Source organism: Triticum aestivum, chromosome 3A (assembly GCF_018294505.1).
Source record: "Triticum aestivum cultivar Chinese Spring chromosome 3A, IWGSC CS RefSeq v2.1, whole genome shotgun sequence".
Taxonomy (NCBI): domain Eukaryota; kingdom Viridiplantae; phylum Streptophyta; class Magnoliopsida; order Poales; family Poaceae; genus Triticum; species Triticum aestivum.
In genome coordinates this window covers 678,111,503-678,127,907 of record NC_057800.1, presented here as the reverse complement: position 1 = coordinate 678,127,907, position 16,405 = coordinate 678,111,503, and the positions used below count along the sequence as shown (strand labels likewise).

At 56.9% G+C, this 16,405-nt stretch overlaps 1 pseudogene; it reads right to left on the bottom strand.

The window, feature by feature from the left end:
• Nucleotides 1-411: 411 nt before the first annotated feature.
• Nucleotides 412-16,405, bottom strand: part of LOC123057135 (uncharacterized) — an 81,558-nt pseudogene continuing 65,564 nt past the window's right edge.

The following is a 16,405-nucleotide window of genomic DNA, read 5'->3' as shown; positions in this document are numbered from 1 at the left end:
TTAGCTCTACCAAGGAATTGTGCCACTACTTCAGTTAAAATAAATAAGTACTACTACTACAGTATTGTATGTCACACACATTAACATAATAAGAATTGATGTCTATCCAAGGTCATATAATCAAAACTTTAGTGCTCCCAACTTCCAACTTCAAATACAAAAATTAAATCCATCCAAGAAAAGGAAACATAAATCACTACCTGTGCAGCGTTTATGTGATAATCAACTTGCTCCTCTGCCCGCCCTGCAAAGCAAAAGTACATCTGCACATCAGCAGCCCACGCGAAATGTGAAATGAGTTTAGAAACAAAACATACTCACAATCGTTGATCCCAGTGAGGGGCATAAGCCATGTGACAACCTGTACGCTGCATGGTCTAGTGCTGGCTCCACGTCCTGCACCTCTTCATCCTAATCGAACCCCACCTCTCCAAAGCCTCGGAGAGCTCTTCCTCGCAGGTGGCCCTCACCCTCAGCCTTGAGATCATCGTCCCCATCACCATGGACGCCACCCAGGTGCTCCTGGAGGTGGACGCGGTGGTGGTGCTCTAGCTCCTCCTCATGCTCATGCTCGTAGCTCCCGTCCTCTGAGCTCCCATAATCGCTGCCCTCGCCGCCTCCATTCATCTACAAAATCATGTACGCCCTCTCCTGCATCTATACAAAAGGGATGTTATATGTTGGTCGCACCCTCAAAAGAAATTGGAACATCGGGATATCAGTCACGCACCTCAGAACCCTAGGGACGGGGACGGGACAGCCAGGGCCACAAGATCTAGCCAACTTGCCTGCTCCTGGATGTCGACGTCGACAGGGCTGAGGACCGTAAACGAGTGTCGCGCCTTGCCTCGCCATCGGCGCAGCAGCCCCCTCCGGAAGTGTTGGGAGGCAAGTGCTGATTCGGGCTAGGATTGCGGTCAGCGCCGGGCCTCTCGCCGCCGCTGCACCCTTTTGAACCCTCCTTGGGCGCGATAGTGCAGTACGGGACGAAAGTGATCTGGTATATATATATATACTCCCTCCATTTCTAAATACAGGTGTGTCAGATCAGAGTTCTAGAAACCTAGTAAATCATTTTGTATCATCTTCTGGTTTGATCAATAAGGCTAAATAGACGCATAGAATTTTCACAGGTGCAACAAAACTTTGATAAGGTAACATGTTAAAAAAGTCTATGAAAGCCAAATGTCTTGAGTGGCAGTAAGACAAAATGATGTACCTGAAAGCTGAGCCAAGAGAAGTGTCTAGATCAATTTGTCCATTCCAAGAAACACCATAGCGACATGCTTGCCTTCGACCATAAAGAAACCATGAAATATCATATTTAACTAGTCCAACGGGCATGTTCAGGGAGTTGAGTACATTTTTCTCTGCAAAAGAACAGTTTAACCCAGGTATATTTCATTGTTCAAAAACCCAGCGTTTACCCTTAAGGAAGGATGTTGCTACATAGCACAACATGGGGGTATACATGGGGAGTATACTACACGTCACCAGCACAACCTGGGTACATATGGTACACCCTTTTATTTTTTGTATGTGGAACCACCACTATACTTCCTGAGACCGGTAGTTCCCGAATCCTGGCCCAACGCAAGCCATCCCGACAAGTTTGTTTGTCCCTCGAGCCCCGTCGCCGGGGAACATCCCCTCCGACCAGCTGCCACCCTGGTCTCCTGCAGGCCATGTGTGCCGTCTCATCTCCATGGCCTACCCATTCGATCTTTTGCCTACACCTTCCGCATCCTCCCCGCGGCCACCATTGTCTTAGATTAATGTTCCATTACACTATGTTGTGTTAAGCAAATCTCTAGAATGGATGCTCATTAATTGGGAGCAATTACTATTGGCTAGCTATGGAAGCAGAAGGATAGAGATAGACGACCCATGAGCGTTACCGTCCTCGTGCTCCACAAAAGGAAGGTGGGCGGGGAGGAAAGGACAGAAGTCAGAGCAAGCATATGTGGCATCATCAGACTGGAACTACTTAGAGAAGTTCCTTTGTAGTTGAGGCTGGTTCCAATTCATAGCATACCTTGGGGGAATTCGGAATATGAAATGGCACCTAGTGCGAAAATTGTCGGAGTAATGGGCCACGGGTAGACCAACCCGAGCCACAGAACCTTTCAAGACATCGGAGTAGGCTGCGCCCCTCAAGACCCCAGGGCGAAGAGCCGCCTTCTAAGGAGTCGACGGCAAGACGGCCGACTGCCCACTCATGGCCGAGTCCCAGGGACGACTTCAGGGTAAGCCGACTCCTGACTAGCGACTTCTAGAGAAGCCGGCTTTGGGGAGTCGGCCTGCGACTCCAACAAACCCCATGTCCTCATCGGGAGGGATAGGATCGGGGAGTGGCTACGGTAAAACCTGCTTCTGCCCCTTACTAAGGGCAGGCATGGGCACAGTACGCCGTACCCAGGAAGATCTCCGTGCGGCGTGACACTGTTGCCGTGCCGGCCCTGACATCAGCACTGCAGGACCGAATCCAGCGCCCACGACGGCTTGTTGTACAGCCCGGAGGTAGCAGGTCCCACCAGTCAGTGAGACCCCAGGAGACGGCAAGTGCGCTGCCAGTCGGCCGCCGGAGTCGGCCAAGCACTCCCCCGGGGGCTCACGCTCCATTAATCAGATGTGATGGAGAGTGGCAATAGTGATCGCCTGCAAGGCGGCAGGGCTGTTGCCATGACTCCATGATCAAGCCCGCGTCATCAAAAGCACGGCTACAGTAATCAGCAGCCGGCAAGACCCGCCCGCGGCGGACACGGCATGTCGGCTCCGTACCAGACCAGTTGGCGGGGCCCACCAGTCGGCGGGCCCCAGCAATTGGCAAAGAAGACGGAGGCCAGAGGCACTGACGGATGGGCCCGCGTCCAGCCGGATTACCATTGTACCCCTGGGGGGTAGGCCTATATAAACCCCCCAGGGTACCCATGCAAAGGGTTGGAATCCATTAGCTCTAGACCAGATCATATAGGAGGGAGAGAGCTAGCCCTGCCCTCTCCTACCTCCAGGAAACAGCTCAAGGAGCAATCGTGTAAGCACTTCGCCATAGTGATCATGAGGAGACCCCGCAGAGCAGCAGTAGGGGTATTATCTCCCCGGAGAGCCCTGAAGCTGGGTAAGATTCGCCGGCGTGCATGTCTTCGCCTCATCCCGTTTCCAGGCACCGGCGACGTTCTACTCATCCCCACCATGATAAGCCATCCTTTGGCACATGTTGCACCCAACCCCCAACATTTGGCGCCCACCGTGGGGCCTGGTGCACCGCCGTCCGGAGACCTGTTCTGGACGGGAACCCTTTTCCTCCCTGGCGAGCGCAGCCAGCCAGGCATGCCAGACGGAGTTTGCGCCGACGCGCTGCGCGGCGTTGAGATCGCCTGCGTAGCCAGTTGCCTCGCCGAACTTGTCGGAGAGGTTCGCCTCTCCGACAAACCTGCATCCAACGCAGGCACGGGCGGCTCCGAGAGCCTCCTCGCGGGCCTCCTCGATCAACTCCACATTTCCGGCGAGCCTGCCGTAGACTTGGAGTCTGTAGGCTCCACCGAACCGATGCTGGTCGACTCCGACACCGCGTCGCTCGACGCGTTCCCCACTAATGTGGTGGTCTACGACGAACCTCTCCCTCGTGTGGAGAGCGACGGAAGCACCGTCACCGAGGTGCTCGTCATCAGTCATGACGAGCTCCCCGGTGGAGGAGTGCACGACTCACTCGGCGTGGCGCTACAAGACCTAACTGCGCCCATTCCGGAAGACACTGACACAGAGACGTTGGAGGCGCGCCGCCTTCAGCTCGTCGAAGGCGCGAACAAGCTAGCCAGCATGAGACGCTTGTTAGAAGCCTACCAGCGGGAGATGGATCGCGCCGTTGGCGGCTCACCGGCCCTGGTAGGGCCCAGCCGCTTTGGCGCGGTCCAGCAGTACGGTGTAGCCATCGCCAACCTGTTTGGGGTCGGCCGCCCTGTGTACGCTACACTAGTGGAGAAGATCCGAGCCTCCCAGGCAGCGGCGGACAAGATGGACAATTTCGAGGGCGAAGAACACCGCCTGATGATGGAGCGAGTCCAGCGGCTCCTCGACGCGGCTGCCGCGCAGAACGAGGCTGGCTGCCGCATGGAGGCGCCGCAGCGGCAAAACAACGACCTTCGCCAAGATCAAGGCACGACGTCTCAGACGCCGACTGGCGGTGCCCGAGGAAGAAGAGACAAGGATCCGGCTGTCAACCACAGTCGAACTCACATTACCATAGAGCGCGACCGAGACGGCCGCCCGAGAGCAGTGGAACGATAGGACGACTGTCCGCCTCCTCCTCCTCGCAAGGAGAGGCGAGTCTCCCCGCCGCCTGTTGACCATCCGACTCTCGGCGATCGCCTTGGCCGCCGAGAGGGAGTCAGAGAAAATGACGCCCACCACCGGATCGACCGACTTCACCTATCCCTAGCACTGGAAGAAGAAGACGAGTTGGGTCCGCCTTGTTTCGGACCCCCGCATTCGAGACGAGCCATTTCCCAGAGGGTTCACGCTCCCAAGAGACACGCCCAAGTATGCCGGCTCCGTGAAGCCGGAAGACTGGCTGGTCGACTACTCCACGGCTGTCAACATAGCAAACGGCAACAAGCGTGTCGCCATAAAATACGTTCCGCTCATGCTCCAGGGCACGTCACGGACATGGCTGAACAGCCTAAAGCCCCGCAGCATCAACAACTGGGTCGACTTCACCGAAGCGTTCGTCCACAACTTCACCAGCATGTACAAGCGTCCTCCCAAGCCTCGTCAGCTCTCCTTGTACGTGCAAGGTCCCGACGAGTCGACTCACGACTACCTTACGCGTTGGGCCGAGCTTCGGAACTCCTGCGAGGGCATGCACGAGGTGCAGGCCATCGAGTACTTCACGGCCGGGTGCAGAGAAGGCACCCTCCTCAAGCACAAGCTCCTCTGCGACGAGCCAGAAACCCTCGACGAGCTGTTGATCATAGCGGACAAGTACGCCACAGCCGTCTCCTCCATGAAGGCGGAGATTCAAGTCAACACAACTGGCAAAGTGGCCCCTCAAGCTCCAAGAACTCCGGCGGGAGACACCAATCGGCGACAACAGCAGGGCGACCACAAGCGCAAGGCCCCGCTGCCGGCTTCCAGCAGCTGGCAAGTCGCAACCGTTGAAGCCCAGCAGCCGGACGGGCAGCCTCCGCCCAAGCGACAGAAAGGCGGCAAGCCCAACTGGTTGCTGGCCTTCTACTACGAGCAGACTCTGGATGGACCTTGCAAGTTCCATAGCGGCGCAAAGCCGTCGAATCACACCACCCGGAAGTGCCACTGGCTCACCAGGATCGCCAAGGGAGACGGCCTCCTGCCTCCCCCGCCTGCTGGGCAGCCGCCTCCGCCACCGCCCCAGCAGCCGGCTGTCAGGCCAGTCGGCGCAGTACAAGACGAATACCCTAAAGAACACGGAGCCTACGTGGTGTTTACCAGTATGGCCGATGATCGACGCAGCAGGCGGCTGCAGCGACAAGAGGTGAATGTTGTAGCATCAGAGAGGCCAGAGTTCATGCACTGGTCCGAGAATCCCATCAGCTGGAGCAGGGCTGACCACCCAGAGGTGATGCCGAGTCCAGGCTCCTATGCCTTGGTCTTGGAAGCCACCTTTGCTACGGATAGGCGAGCCACACGTTTTTCGCGAGTTCTGATAGACGGAGGCAGCAACATCAATATCCTGTACAAGGACACCATGGAGAAGTTACGAATCAAGCAAAGACAGCTTCAGAACAGCCGGACTGTGTTCCACGGCATTGTTCCTGGGCTTTCCTGCTCACCAATTGGCAAGATTTTGATGGACGTCCTCTTCGGAGACAAAGATCACTTCCGCTGAGAGTCGGTTTGGTTTGAGGTGGTGGACCTTGAGAGCCCATACCATGCACTACTCGGCTGACCCACCTTGGCCAAGTTCATGGCGGTCCCCCACTACGCCTACCTCAAAATGAAGATGCCTAGTTCCAGGGGAATTCTAACTGTAGCCGGCGACTACCGGAAGTCGTCTGCCTGTGCGGCTGAGAGCAGTCGGCTAGCCGAGTCCCTAGTGATCGCGTCCGAGAAGCGGCTCCTTGAGCGAGTTGTGGCGATGGCCGGCAAGCAGCCAGAGGTATCGCCCAACCCAAAGGAGTCGGAGGCTGAGGGTTTGTTCAAGCCGGCCAAAGAGACAAAGAAGATACCCTTGGATCCGGAGCACCCAGAGAGGTACGCTGTCGTAGGCACAAACCTCGACAGCAAATAGGAAGGCGAGCTCGTCGATTTCCTCCGTGAGAATCGGGACATCTTCGCATGGTCCCCCAAAGACATGCCAGGTGTACCGACGGAATTCGCCGAGCACAAGTTACATGTCCGATCTGATGCAAAGTCGGTCAGGCAGCCCCTGCGCAGCCTATCAGAAGAGAAGAGAAGAGTTGTCGGAAAATAGATAGCCCGACTCCTAGCAGCCGGCTTCATTATGGAAGTATTCTTTCCAGAATGGCTAGCAAATCCGGTCCTGGTACTGAAGAAGAACAAGCAGTGGCGAATGTGTATTGACTACAGGAGCCTCAACAAGGCCTGCCCTAAGGACCCGTTTGCTCTACCAAAAATTGATCAGGTGATAGACTCCACAGCCGGATGCGAGCTATTGAGTTTTTTGGATGCATACTCAGGATATCACCAGATCAAGCTGAACCCGGCTGACAGACTGAAGACCGCCTTCATCATGCCGTTTGGAGCCTTCTGCTACCTCACCATGACGTTCGGCTTAAGGAATGTCGGCGCCACCTTTCAGAATTGCATGCAGAAGTGCCTCCTCAAGCAGCTCGGCAGGAACACCCACGTCTACGTGGACGACATGGTGGTGAAGACAGAAAAGCGTGGAACACTGCTGGAAGACCTCAAGGAGACCTTTGAGAACCTGCGCCAATTCCAGATCAAGCTCAATCCTGAGAAGTGTGTCTTCGGGGTACCAGCCGGCCAGCTCCTTGGCTTCCTGGTCTCTGAACGCGGCATAGAGTGCAACCCTGTAAAGATCAAGGCCATTGAGAGAATGGAGGTACCCAGCCGACTGCTGGATGTGCAAAAGTTCACCGGCTGCTTGGCGTCCATCAGCCGATTCATCAGTCGGCTGGGCGAGAAAGCTCTCCCCTTATACCAACTCATGAAGAAGACCACTTTTTTCGAGTGGAACCATAAGGCGGACGAAGCTTTTCTCCAGTTGAAGAAGATGCTGACTACTCCACCTGTCCTCGCGGCTTCGACTCCCAAGGAACCCGTGCTCCTGTACATCGCCGCCACCAGCCGGGTAGTCAGCACGGTCATTGTAGTAGAACGAAAGGAGGAAGGCAAGGCACTACCTATCCAGAGATCGGTATATTACCTGAGCGAAGTACTGTCGACCTCCAAGCAGAACTACCCCCAATACCAGAAGATGTGCTATGGCGTACACTTTACTGCCAAGAAATTGAAGCCTTACTTTCAAGAGCATCCGATCACTATGGTCTGCACGGCCCCACTTGCCGAGATCATCGGAAGCCGAGATGCTTCTGGCCGAGTGGACAAGTGGGCCATAGAGCTGGCTCCCTACACCATCCACTACCAGCCCCGCACCGCTATCAAGTCACAAGCACTAGCCGACTTCCTCGTCGACTGGGCCGAGACCCAGTACCTACCTCCAGCGCTTGACTCCACCCATTGGCGGATGCATTTCGACGGCTCCAAGATGCGCACCGGCTTGGGAGCCGGCGTCGTATTCACCTCTCCTAAAGGCGACAAGCTCAAATACGCACTGCAAATCCATTTTGCCGCCTCCAACAACGTCGCCGAGTACGAGGCGCTCATTCATGGGCTCTGGCTTGCCATAGAACTTGGCATCCGCCGGATCTTGTGTTATGGCGACTCGGACTTAGTGGTCCAGCAGTCATCTGGCGACTGGGACGCGAAAGATGCAAACATGGCGAGTTACCGTTTCCTTGTACAGGGTATTTCGAAGGGTGCGAGTTCCTCCATGTGCCAAGAAACGACAACGACCAAGCAGACGCCTTGGCACGAATCGGCTCTACCCGCCAAGCAATACCATCCGGCGTCACCCTTCAACGCCTCCTCAAGCCGTCTGTCAAGCCTTCACCAGAGTCAGACTCCATCTTTGTGTCGGCTCCTCCCGAAGACGTCGGATCCGACTCCCGAGCCCCGGCAGACGGTACAGGGATTTTGGCAGATGGCTCCAAAGCCGCCACAGTCGAACACGGCCCGGGGACTGCGGCGGCGGACTCGAAGACTCCAGAACTCGACCCATGGGCCGCGCCAGTCGGCCTGGGGACTTCATTAACCCAGCAAGCGGTTGTTGACTCCAACCCGCCACCTCCCAGCCCAACCGCCCTCGTCCAAGTCGCAGTTCTAGCAGTCAAAGAAATAGCAGCACCCTCATGGGCCCAGCCCATCCTCAAATTCCTGGCGAGCAAAGAGCTGCCGACTGATGAGACCTCAGCTTGGCAAGTACAACGCTAGGCGGCAGCCTACACCATAGTCAACAGAGAGCTGGTCAGGTGCAACGTCACTGGTGTCTACCAGCGTTGCGTAGAGCCAGAGCAAGGCCAAGCAATTCTCAAAGACATCCATCAAGGCGAGTGCGGCCACCATGCGGCTTCAAGAGCACTCATCGCAAAAGCCTTTCGACATGGTTTCTTCTGGCCGACTGCCTTAGAAGAGGCCAAGGAATTGGTCCAAAAATGCAAAGGGTGCCAGAAGTTCAGCTCCAAGCCGCACCAGCCGGCTTCTGCACTCAAGACCATCCCCATTGCCTGGCCTTTCGCAGTTTGGGGTCTAGACATGGTGGGACCATTCAAGACAGCACGAGGTGGCTTAATCACTTACTCGTCGCAGTGGACAAGTTCACCAAGTGGATAGAAGCAAAGCCAATCAAGAAGCTGAACGGTCCGACTGCCATAACTTTCATCTCCGATATCACAATTCGGTACGGCATACCACACAGCATCATCACCAACAACGGCACAAATTTTAACAAAGGAGGCTTGGCCCGTTTCTGCGCAACACATGGCATCCGAGTGGAGCTAGCGTCCGTCGCCCACCCACAGTCAAACGGCCAGGTGGAGCAAGCAAACGGCCTCATCCTGTCTGGCATCAAACCTCGGCTGATCGAGCCTCTGGAGCGCTCGGCTGGCTGCTGGATCGACGAGCTACCAGCCGTCCTTTGGAGTCTGCGCACAACTCCAAACAAGTCAACCGGCTTCACGCCTTTCTTCCTCGTCTACGGTGCCAAAGCCGTCATCCCAACAGATATAGAGTTCGACTCCCCACGAGTCACCATGTACACTGAGGAGGAAGCAGAAGAAGCACGACAAGATGGTGTCGATCTGTTGGAAGAGGGCCGGCTATTGGCACTCAGCCGGTCCAGCATCTACCAGCAAAGCCTGCGCCGATACCACAATAGGAAGGTTAAGCCAAGATCTTTCCAAGAAGGCGACCTTGTGCTCCGGCTGATCCAGCGAACAGCTAGCCAGCACAAGTTGTCGGCGCCTTGGGAAGGCCCTTTCATCATCAGCAAAGTACTGGGCAACGACTCCTACTACCTGATTGATGCTCAGAAGCCCCAAGCACGCAAGAGGGACGACTCCGGCAAGGAGATAGAGCGGCCATGGAATGCAAATCTCCTCCAAAGATTTTACAGTTGATGCAGTATGTACCATGCTACCTTTTGTATTAAAGTACCAAGACTTCGGGGCCCCCGAGATGAGCTCGGGGACTGCCCTCTTTTGTCTGTATGATAAAAATTATGCCTACAAGTATGTTACTCTTTGTTATGCCGCTTGGCACTGGACTCGACAAGTCAGCCCGGGGACTTGCCTACCGCCTTGCACTGTGAAATGCTTCTTGCAGCCAGACAAGTAGTGTGTAACACCTAAACCGTCTCCTGTCAGAAGCCGCAGCTCGCAGAGCGACTGTTCGGTGGGCAGAAGTAAGGTAGAATGGGCGTTCGCATGAAAAATGGCTAAGGACTCAAAGCATAAAACATAGTTCAAGATGGCCTCCAGCCTTTTTTTGCAAACCGACTCTCGAATAGTCGGATTGCCGCCTTCTATTCAACTTGCTCAAAAACTCTTAAAAACGGCTAAGTACTTGCCTTCCCAAAGTAGCCAAGCATTTGACCCAGCGGCAGTCCGCAGAGCGGCTGTCCGATTGGCAAGGCAGGCAACTAAGAGAAAGCAGCAAAGGAAAAAGCCAAAAGAGCAATGAGAAAGAAAAGATAGAACTCAGATAAATATATTTACATAACGTAGGCCCTTGGCCGAATCTTCGAGCAGAAGTTCAAAATACACCCCGCGGGTGGAATTGTGCGAACTAACAAGTTCTTCAAAGACTACTAAAGCAGATAAAATAAAGATAAGGTGGCAGCTTAGGAAGCAGCAGACGGATTCGAAGGGTCAGAGGAGGCGGCGGCGTCAGGCGTCGGGGCGGCCAGCTGGGTAGTCTCGGCTTGATCGCCTCCGGCGGCAGTCGGCTCGGTCGCACGTGGCTCGTTGCTGGAGGCGCGGTTGAGCTGAAGCTGGCCGTCTGCTCCGTCTTCTGGTGCCTCCGTCTCGCCTCCGTCCTCCGCCTCGCCTTCCTCCTCGACGCTGGAGCCAATCACCTCCGCCGAGTCCTCGCCGTAGTCTGGGTTCATCCCAAACCACTCCGGCGGTACCTCCTCGCCGTCTTCAGACCGCTCGGGGACGAAGATGCTGGTGTCGGTGTACTCGACGATCGCCACAGCACGCTTGACGAGGGCGTCTTCCGCAGCTGCCAGCTCCGGCTGGGCCTCCGACCGAAGTGTGGCCAGCCGGTCTAGATCCAGCCCCGGATACCACACCTTGACGAACTCCAAGGCCCAGTGCGCTCCTGCTCGGGCCGAAGAGCCCTTCCAGGCCTCAAGACGACCATCCGCGACCTCTAGCCAGTCGGCCGTCAGGCTGGGGGTGCACGGAGCCTGCATGTCCGGCCACAGGGCGGCAATCGCCTGGGCACCGACACGCTGAAGCCGGCGCAGCATCCGGTGAGTCGGCCGAAGGCGAGCCTCGATGCTCAGGATGTGCTCGTCAAGGGTTCAGGGGCCGTCGGTGGCGATCTCTGCGCCCTCCGCCCTCCGACCTTCATGGTCAGCCTCGATGGCTTGGATGGCGGCCTGCGAGTGCCCAGGAAAGAAGTCTGCCAAGACGGAAGAAATGAAGAAGCAAGTCAAAAACTAGGAGTCGGCACGACTTATAATCGGCAGCTCGAAGAAAGAAAGTAAAGAAACTCACCATCAACGATGTCTTCAATCTCATGGAAGCCGGAGGCCAGCATCGCCTCCTTGTCAGACCAGGAGGAGCGCTCGCTCACGAACTCAGCCAGGAGGGCGGTTTCCGTCTCTTCCGCCTCCCTCTGCGTCTTCGCAAGCAGCTCCCTCTGCTCTGCCAATTGAGTGGCCAGCAGATCACGCTCTGTGGCGAGCTTGCTGCACTCCTCCCCTTTAGCGTGCAATGCGGAGTTGGCTTCACTCAGCTGCTGTTGAAGAGCAGCGTTGGCTCCTGAAAAGAAGGAAGAAAGAAGGCGTTAAGTCATCAATAAAGAAGGTCGCCGGGGAGATCCGGCCCGACTGCTCAGCAGTCGGCCTGAATCTCGGGAACTACAGCCCGCGGGTGCGCCAGCACGCCCCCGCAAAGAAGAAAAAGGACTTACTCCGGCTCTCCGACAAATCGGCAATCCGCTTGCCCAGCTCTTCAACGTTACGGTTGAAGGCAGTGACGCGGAGGTTGTGGTAATCCTGCAACAAGCGTTTCAGACAAAAAGTTAATACCCAGAGTTCATCAATTGGAGTTCCGGGCCGCCTACTCAGCAGCCAGCCCGAAACTCGGGGACTACACCCAGTGGGTGCGCTGGCGTGCCCCCACAGAGAGGAACAAGAAAACAAGGACCAAAGGAAAAAAACATACCCGGACGGATGCCCGCGATGCCAGGTACGCCTTGGTGCAATTCTGGAGAGCGTCGCCCTCCGCACGAAGCTTCGCCTGGATGTCTAGAAGCGCCTGGTTCAGCGGCCCTGTGCCGCCTCCTCGCACCCACCCAATGGGCGCGACGCTCGTCGCTTCGGCGTCTGGGATCGCCGAGCTGGCGGTGCCGGCCTCCAGGGGGCGGGGTGCCGAAGTCGCCTTCTCCAAACGGCGGCGCGTTGGCGAGCCGACTTGGAGGAGTAGCCTCGCCACGGCCTCGTCTTCAGTCAGCGGCACCAGAGGGTCCGCTGGTTGTTTGCCTTGTGTCTCCTAGACAGCAGCGGAGGCAGTGGCGGAACGATCACGTCCGGCGTAGAGGAGTCATCTCCTTCCCTCTCCATGATGGGGTTCTCGCCGCCGGCTTCCCCAGTCTGCCCCGTGAACTCCGGAGGCGGCGGTGCAGAGTTCAGCGGGGTGACGAACACCGCCGATTGGCGGCGTGCGGCCTCCTCAGCCTACCGCTTCATCGCGGCGACGGCTTCGGCCTCCGCCAGTTTCTTCTTGGCGGAGGCCTCCGCCTTCTCCAGGCGAGCAGCCTCTTCTTCGTTGCGCTTCTCCTGCACATTTTGCTCTGTTGCCTCCCGGAGGTCAGCGGTAGGGTCAATCCGCTGGGTGGTGGCGGACGTCTCCGCTGACCCCATGACGGAGGCGGCGGTGACCCTCTCAAGAGTGAGTGGAGCCCTGAAGCAAGGGAAGCAAGCAAAAGAGTCAGAGAAAGCCACAAAGAAAGAATAAAGCGTTGAGACAGAATACTCACGTGGAGACCAGCGGCGGCTTCTTCACTTCCTTACGGAAGCGGATGGCCTTCGCAGCCGCCTCGTCCCGCCGGGTCGCCGTGGCCGAACCCTTGGGTTTCTTCGGCCGACTGCTGAACAAAGTCGGCACGGCCCTACGCTTCTTCCCAACGCCCGGAGCGCCTGGCGCGGCAGAAGAGCCCGCGCCAGGCTGGCTGGCTCCTGGCCGATGGCGGGGGGCGACTTCCCCCTCCGCATCATTGTCAGGCCAGTTGGCGAAAGTGGCCGAAGGCCTGGAGCCGCCTGCTGCTCCTCCTCCTCCCTTGGCGTTGTCCTCCAGAGCCGTCGCCCCCAGATCAGGGTCGTCGATGTTGCTCTCCGCCCGATCGGCAAGGAACTCGCGGGCCGGCCCCGAGGTGCCGGCTGGTGGATGGAGGAGGGGATTCTGACCAAAGCCGACTGGTCAAAATAAACTCGGCAAGAAAGAAGACAATCAAAGAAAGAAAGAAAAGGCAACTCACCACCGGCAGGGGGTTGGCGCGGGAGTACGGCTCCTTGCCGAACCACCAATCCTCCATGAGCTTGCTGTCCGAGAGGTAGTTCACCATGTAGGCCACCTCCTCGTGAGGCATGTCTTTGGTGCACATCCGACTCGAGTCGTGGCGCCCGCTCATTTGGCATATCATGTGGGGGCGACCTTGGAGCGGGAGAACTCGGCGCGCCACAAAGGCGGCCAGCAGGTCTGGACTAGTCAAGCCCTCCGACTGCGTCAGCACTCAGAGTCACGCGACGGTGCCGGCTCCCGCAGGCGTCAGTGACTTGGCCCGGTACGACCAGTTGGGCAGCCTCCAAGCCGGTGGGCTGGCTTCGAAAGCCGGCAGGTTGACCAAGTCGCCCCTCGTGGAGATGCTCCTGACGTAGAAGTACGATCTCTGCCACATCTTCACCGACTTAATCAGCGAGATGGTGGGGAAGGGGTTGTCGGCCCCCAACCTTCGTACGGCGATGAAAGCCCCGCATTGAGCCGGCACGCCTGCAGCCTGAGTGCCGAGCTTGGAGAAGAAGAACTCCCCCCAGAGCTTGAGGGTGGGGAGGACTCCGAGGAAGCCTTCGCACAAGGCCACGAAGGCGGACATCAGCACCACCGTGTTGGGGGTGAGGTGGCACGACTAGAGGCCGTAGAACTCTAGGAAGGAGCGGAAGAAACTGCTCGCCGGCAGCCCCAACCCGCGCAAGCAGTGCGAGCGGAAGATGACCCGCTCGCCCTCCTGCGGCGCGGGGGAAATCTCCCCCTTCGGTGCAAGATGCACCCGCACGTGATCCTCGCCGGGGAGCCGATGAATCTTGCGGAGGAACTCGATGTGGTCGTCGTGAACTTCGGAGCCGTCCCAAGTGCCGGAGCGCATCGAGGGAGGCGCGGTGACAGAGGAAGAACTCATCGCGAGCTGGTCGCCGCAGCGTTCGTCGAAGCTTGGGCGTGCGGCGGAGCGAAGAAGAAGAAGGAGGAGAGCGAGGAGTAGTGAGAAGGAGGAGAGCGAGGAGTAGTGGGAAGGAGAGGCGCGCGTGCCCCCCTCTTTCCCCTACTTATAGCCTCATGGGCTGTGAAGCCAAGGGGGCGGTCGTGGGATTTACTGTGCCCACAGCCCCACGACCCCCATGTTCCACGACAAAGTTACTGCGCGCAGTAACTTCACGGGAATCCCCACAGTCCGCTGGGGCTGCAGCGGATCCGCTCGGGCGCCGAGGCGCGGTAGTGGCGGGCCCCGCCTATGGGCCTGTCCCATCGTGCGCGTAGGCTGGCAGAATGGCCCAGCCACATGTCATCGCATGACAGGCCTAGAACGGGTGGCGGCCTGGAGGCTTAGCTAGCACGCTACTTGGATCCCGCCGCGACATTCGAAATATTGTGCGAGTCAGAGTTGGGCGAGTCCGACTCCTTCTAGCCGGCCCGGCAGAAGTCAACCAAGAACCATGTGTTGAGCACCCGGAAAGAGAAACTGTTGAGGCTTCTCGGCCGATCGTCCATGGTGCCTCACCAGCTTCGGGGACTACTGTCGGAGAATGGGCCACGGGTAGGCCAACCCGAGCCCCAGAACCTTTCAAGACATCGGGGCAGGCTGCGCCCCTCAAGACCCCAGGGCGAAGAGCCACCTTCTAAGGAGTCGACGACAAGACGGCTAACTGCCCACTCACGGCCGAGTCCCAGGGACGACTTCAGGGTAAGCTGAGTCCTGACTGGCGACTTCCAGAGAAGCCGGCTTTGGGGAGTCGGCCTGCGACTCCAACAAACCCCATGTCCTCATCGGGAGGGACGGGATCGGGGAGTGGCTACAGTAAAACCCGCTCCCACCCCTTACCAAGGGCAGGCATGGGCATAGTACGCTGTACCCAGGAAGATCTCCGTGCGGTGTGACACTGTTGCCGTGCCGGCCCTGACATCAGCACCGCAGGACCGAATCCAGCGCCCACGACGGCTTTTCTGTATGGCCCGGAGGCAGCAGGTCCCACCAGTCAGTGAGACCCCAGGAGATGGCAAGTGCGCCGCCAGTCGGCCCCGGAGTCGGCCAAGCACTCCCCCGGGGGCCCATGCGCCATTAATCAGATGTGATGGAGAGTTGCAATAGTGATCGCCCGCCAGGCGGCGGGGCTGTTGCCACGACTCCATAATCAAGCCCGCGTCATCAGAAGCACGGCTACAGTAATCAGCAGCCGGCAAGACCCGCCCGTGGCGGACATTGTCACGACCGGTTTTCCAATAAAAATATTTATTGAAAAGCCAATCTTTTAAGTCCAGTATGAGAGAAATCCTCCACACTGGCAGACAAATTCTTGATACAATAAGCCAGTAGCATAAAATATATTACAGGGTCGAACTACGGTCGCTCAACCAAATTATTACAAGCACGCCAATAATCATACATAATGGCGGACAGAACATAGTGGTGTGGAGACATACTACTGACTCAAGGATAGGCTGGTGGTGGAAAAACACAGCGGGGAGAGAAATACAAGACTCTACGTCTGTCATCTCATCGAGCGTCGAGGAGAGGCTCGATGAATTTATTTGGTAGCGGAAGCGGATATAAAACAGTGGCCAAATCCAGGGTCGCACAAGACTGACTGGGACTCCTCTAAGTGTCGGGCTCGCTATCGAACTCTTCATCCATGAGATCGCCTTCGTCAGCATCTGGCCAAATCAACAAGCCAGTGAGTACTTTGAAAGTACTCGCAAGACAGTTCGGACGTAAGATATAACAAATGCATGCATGGATGCAACATGATTAATTCCTTAATGCACAATAAATAAAACTGGCATAACGGGTAAGTAAAAAGGGAAAACAGCGGTAGTCCGCCTGAAATTCCACAGAACATAAATAAGGACCGATCGGGTGTCTGAAGCGACGCCTCGAAAGGTGAACAAATAAAAATAAGGAAAATGATGCCACAGTCGGGCATCTTAGCGACACCACATAAAGGGCTTTTAAAAGAAATGCCACGGTCGGACGTCTGAGCGACATCGCAGAAAGGGCTTTAAAAGAAATGCCATAGTCGGACGTCTGAGTGACATCACATAAGGGGCTTTAAAAGAAATGCCACAGTCGGACGTCTGAGCGACATCGCAGAAAGGGCTTTAAAAGAAAT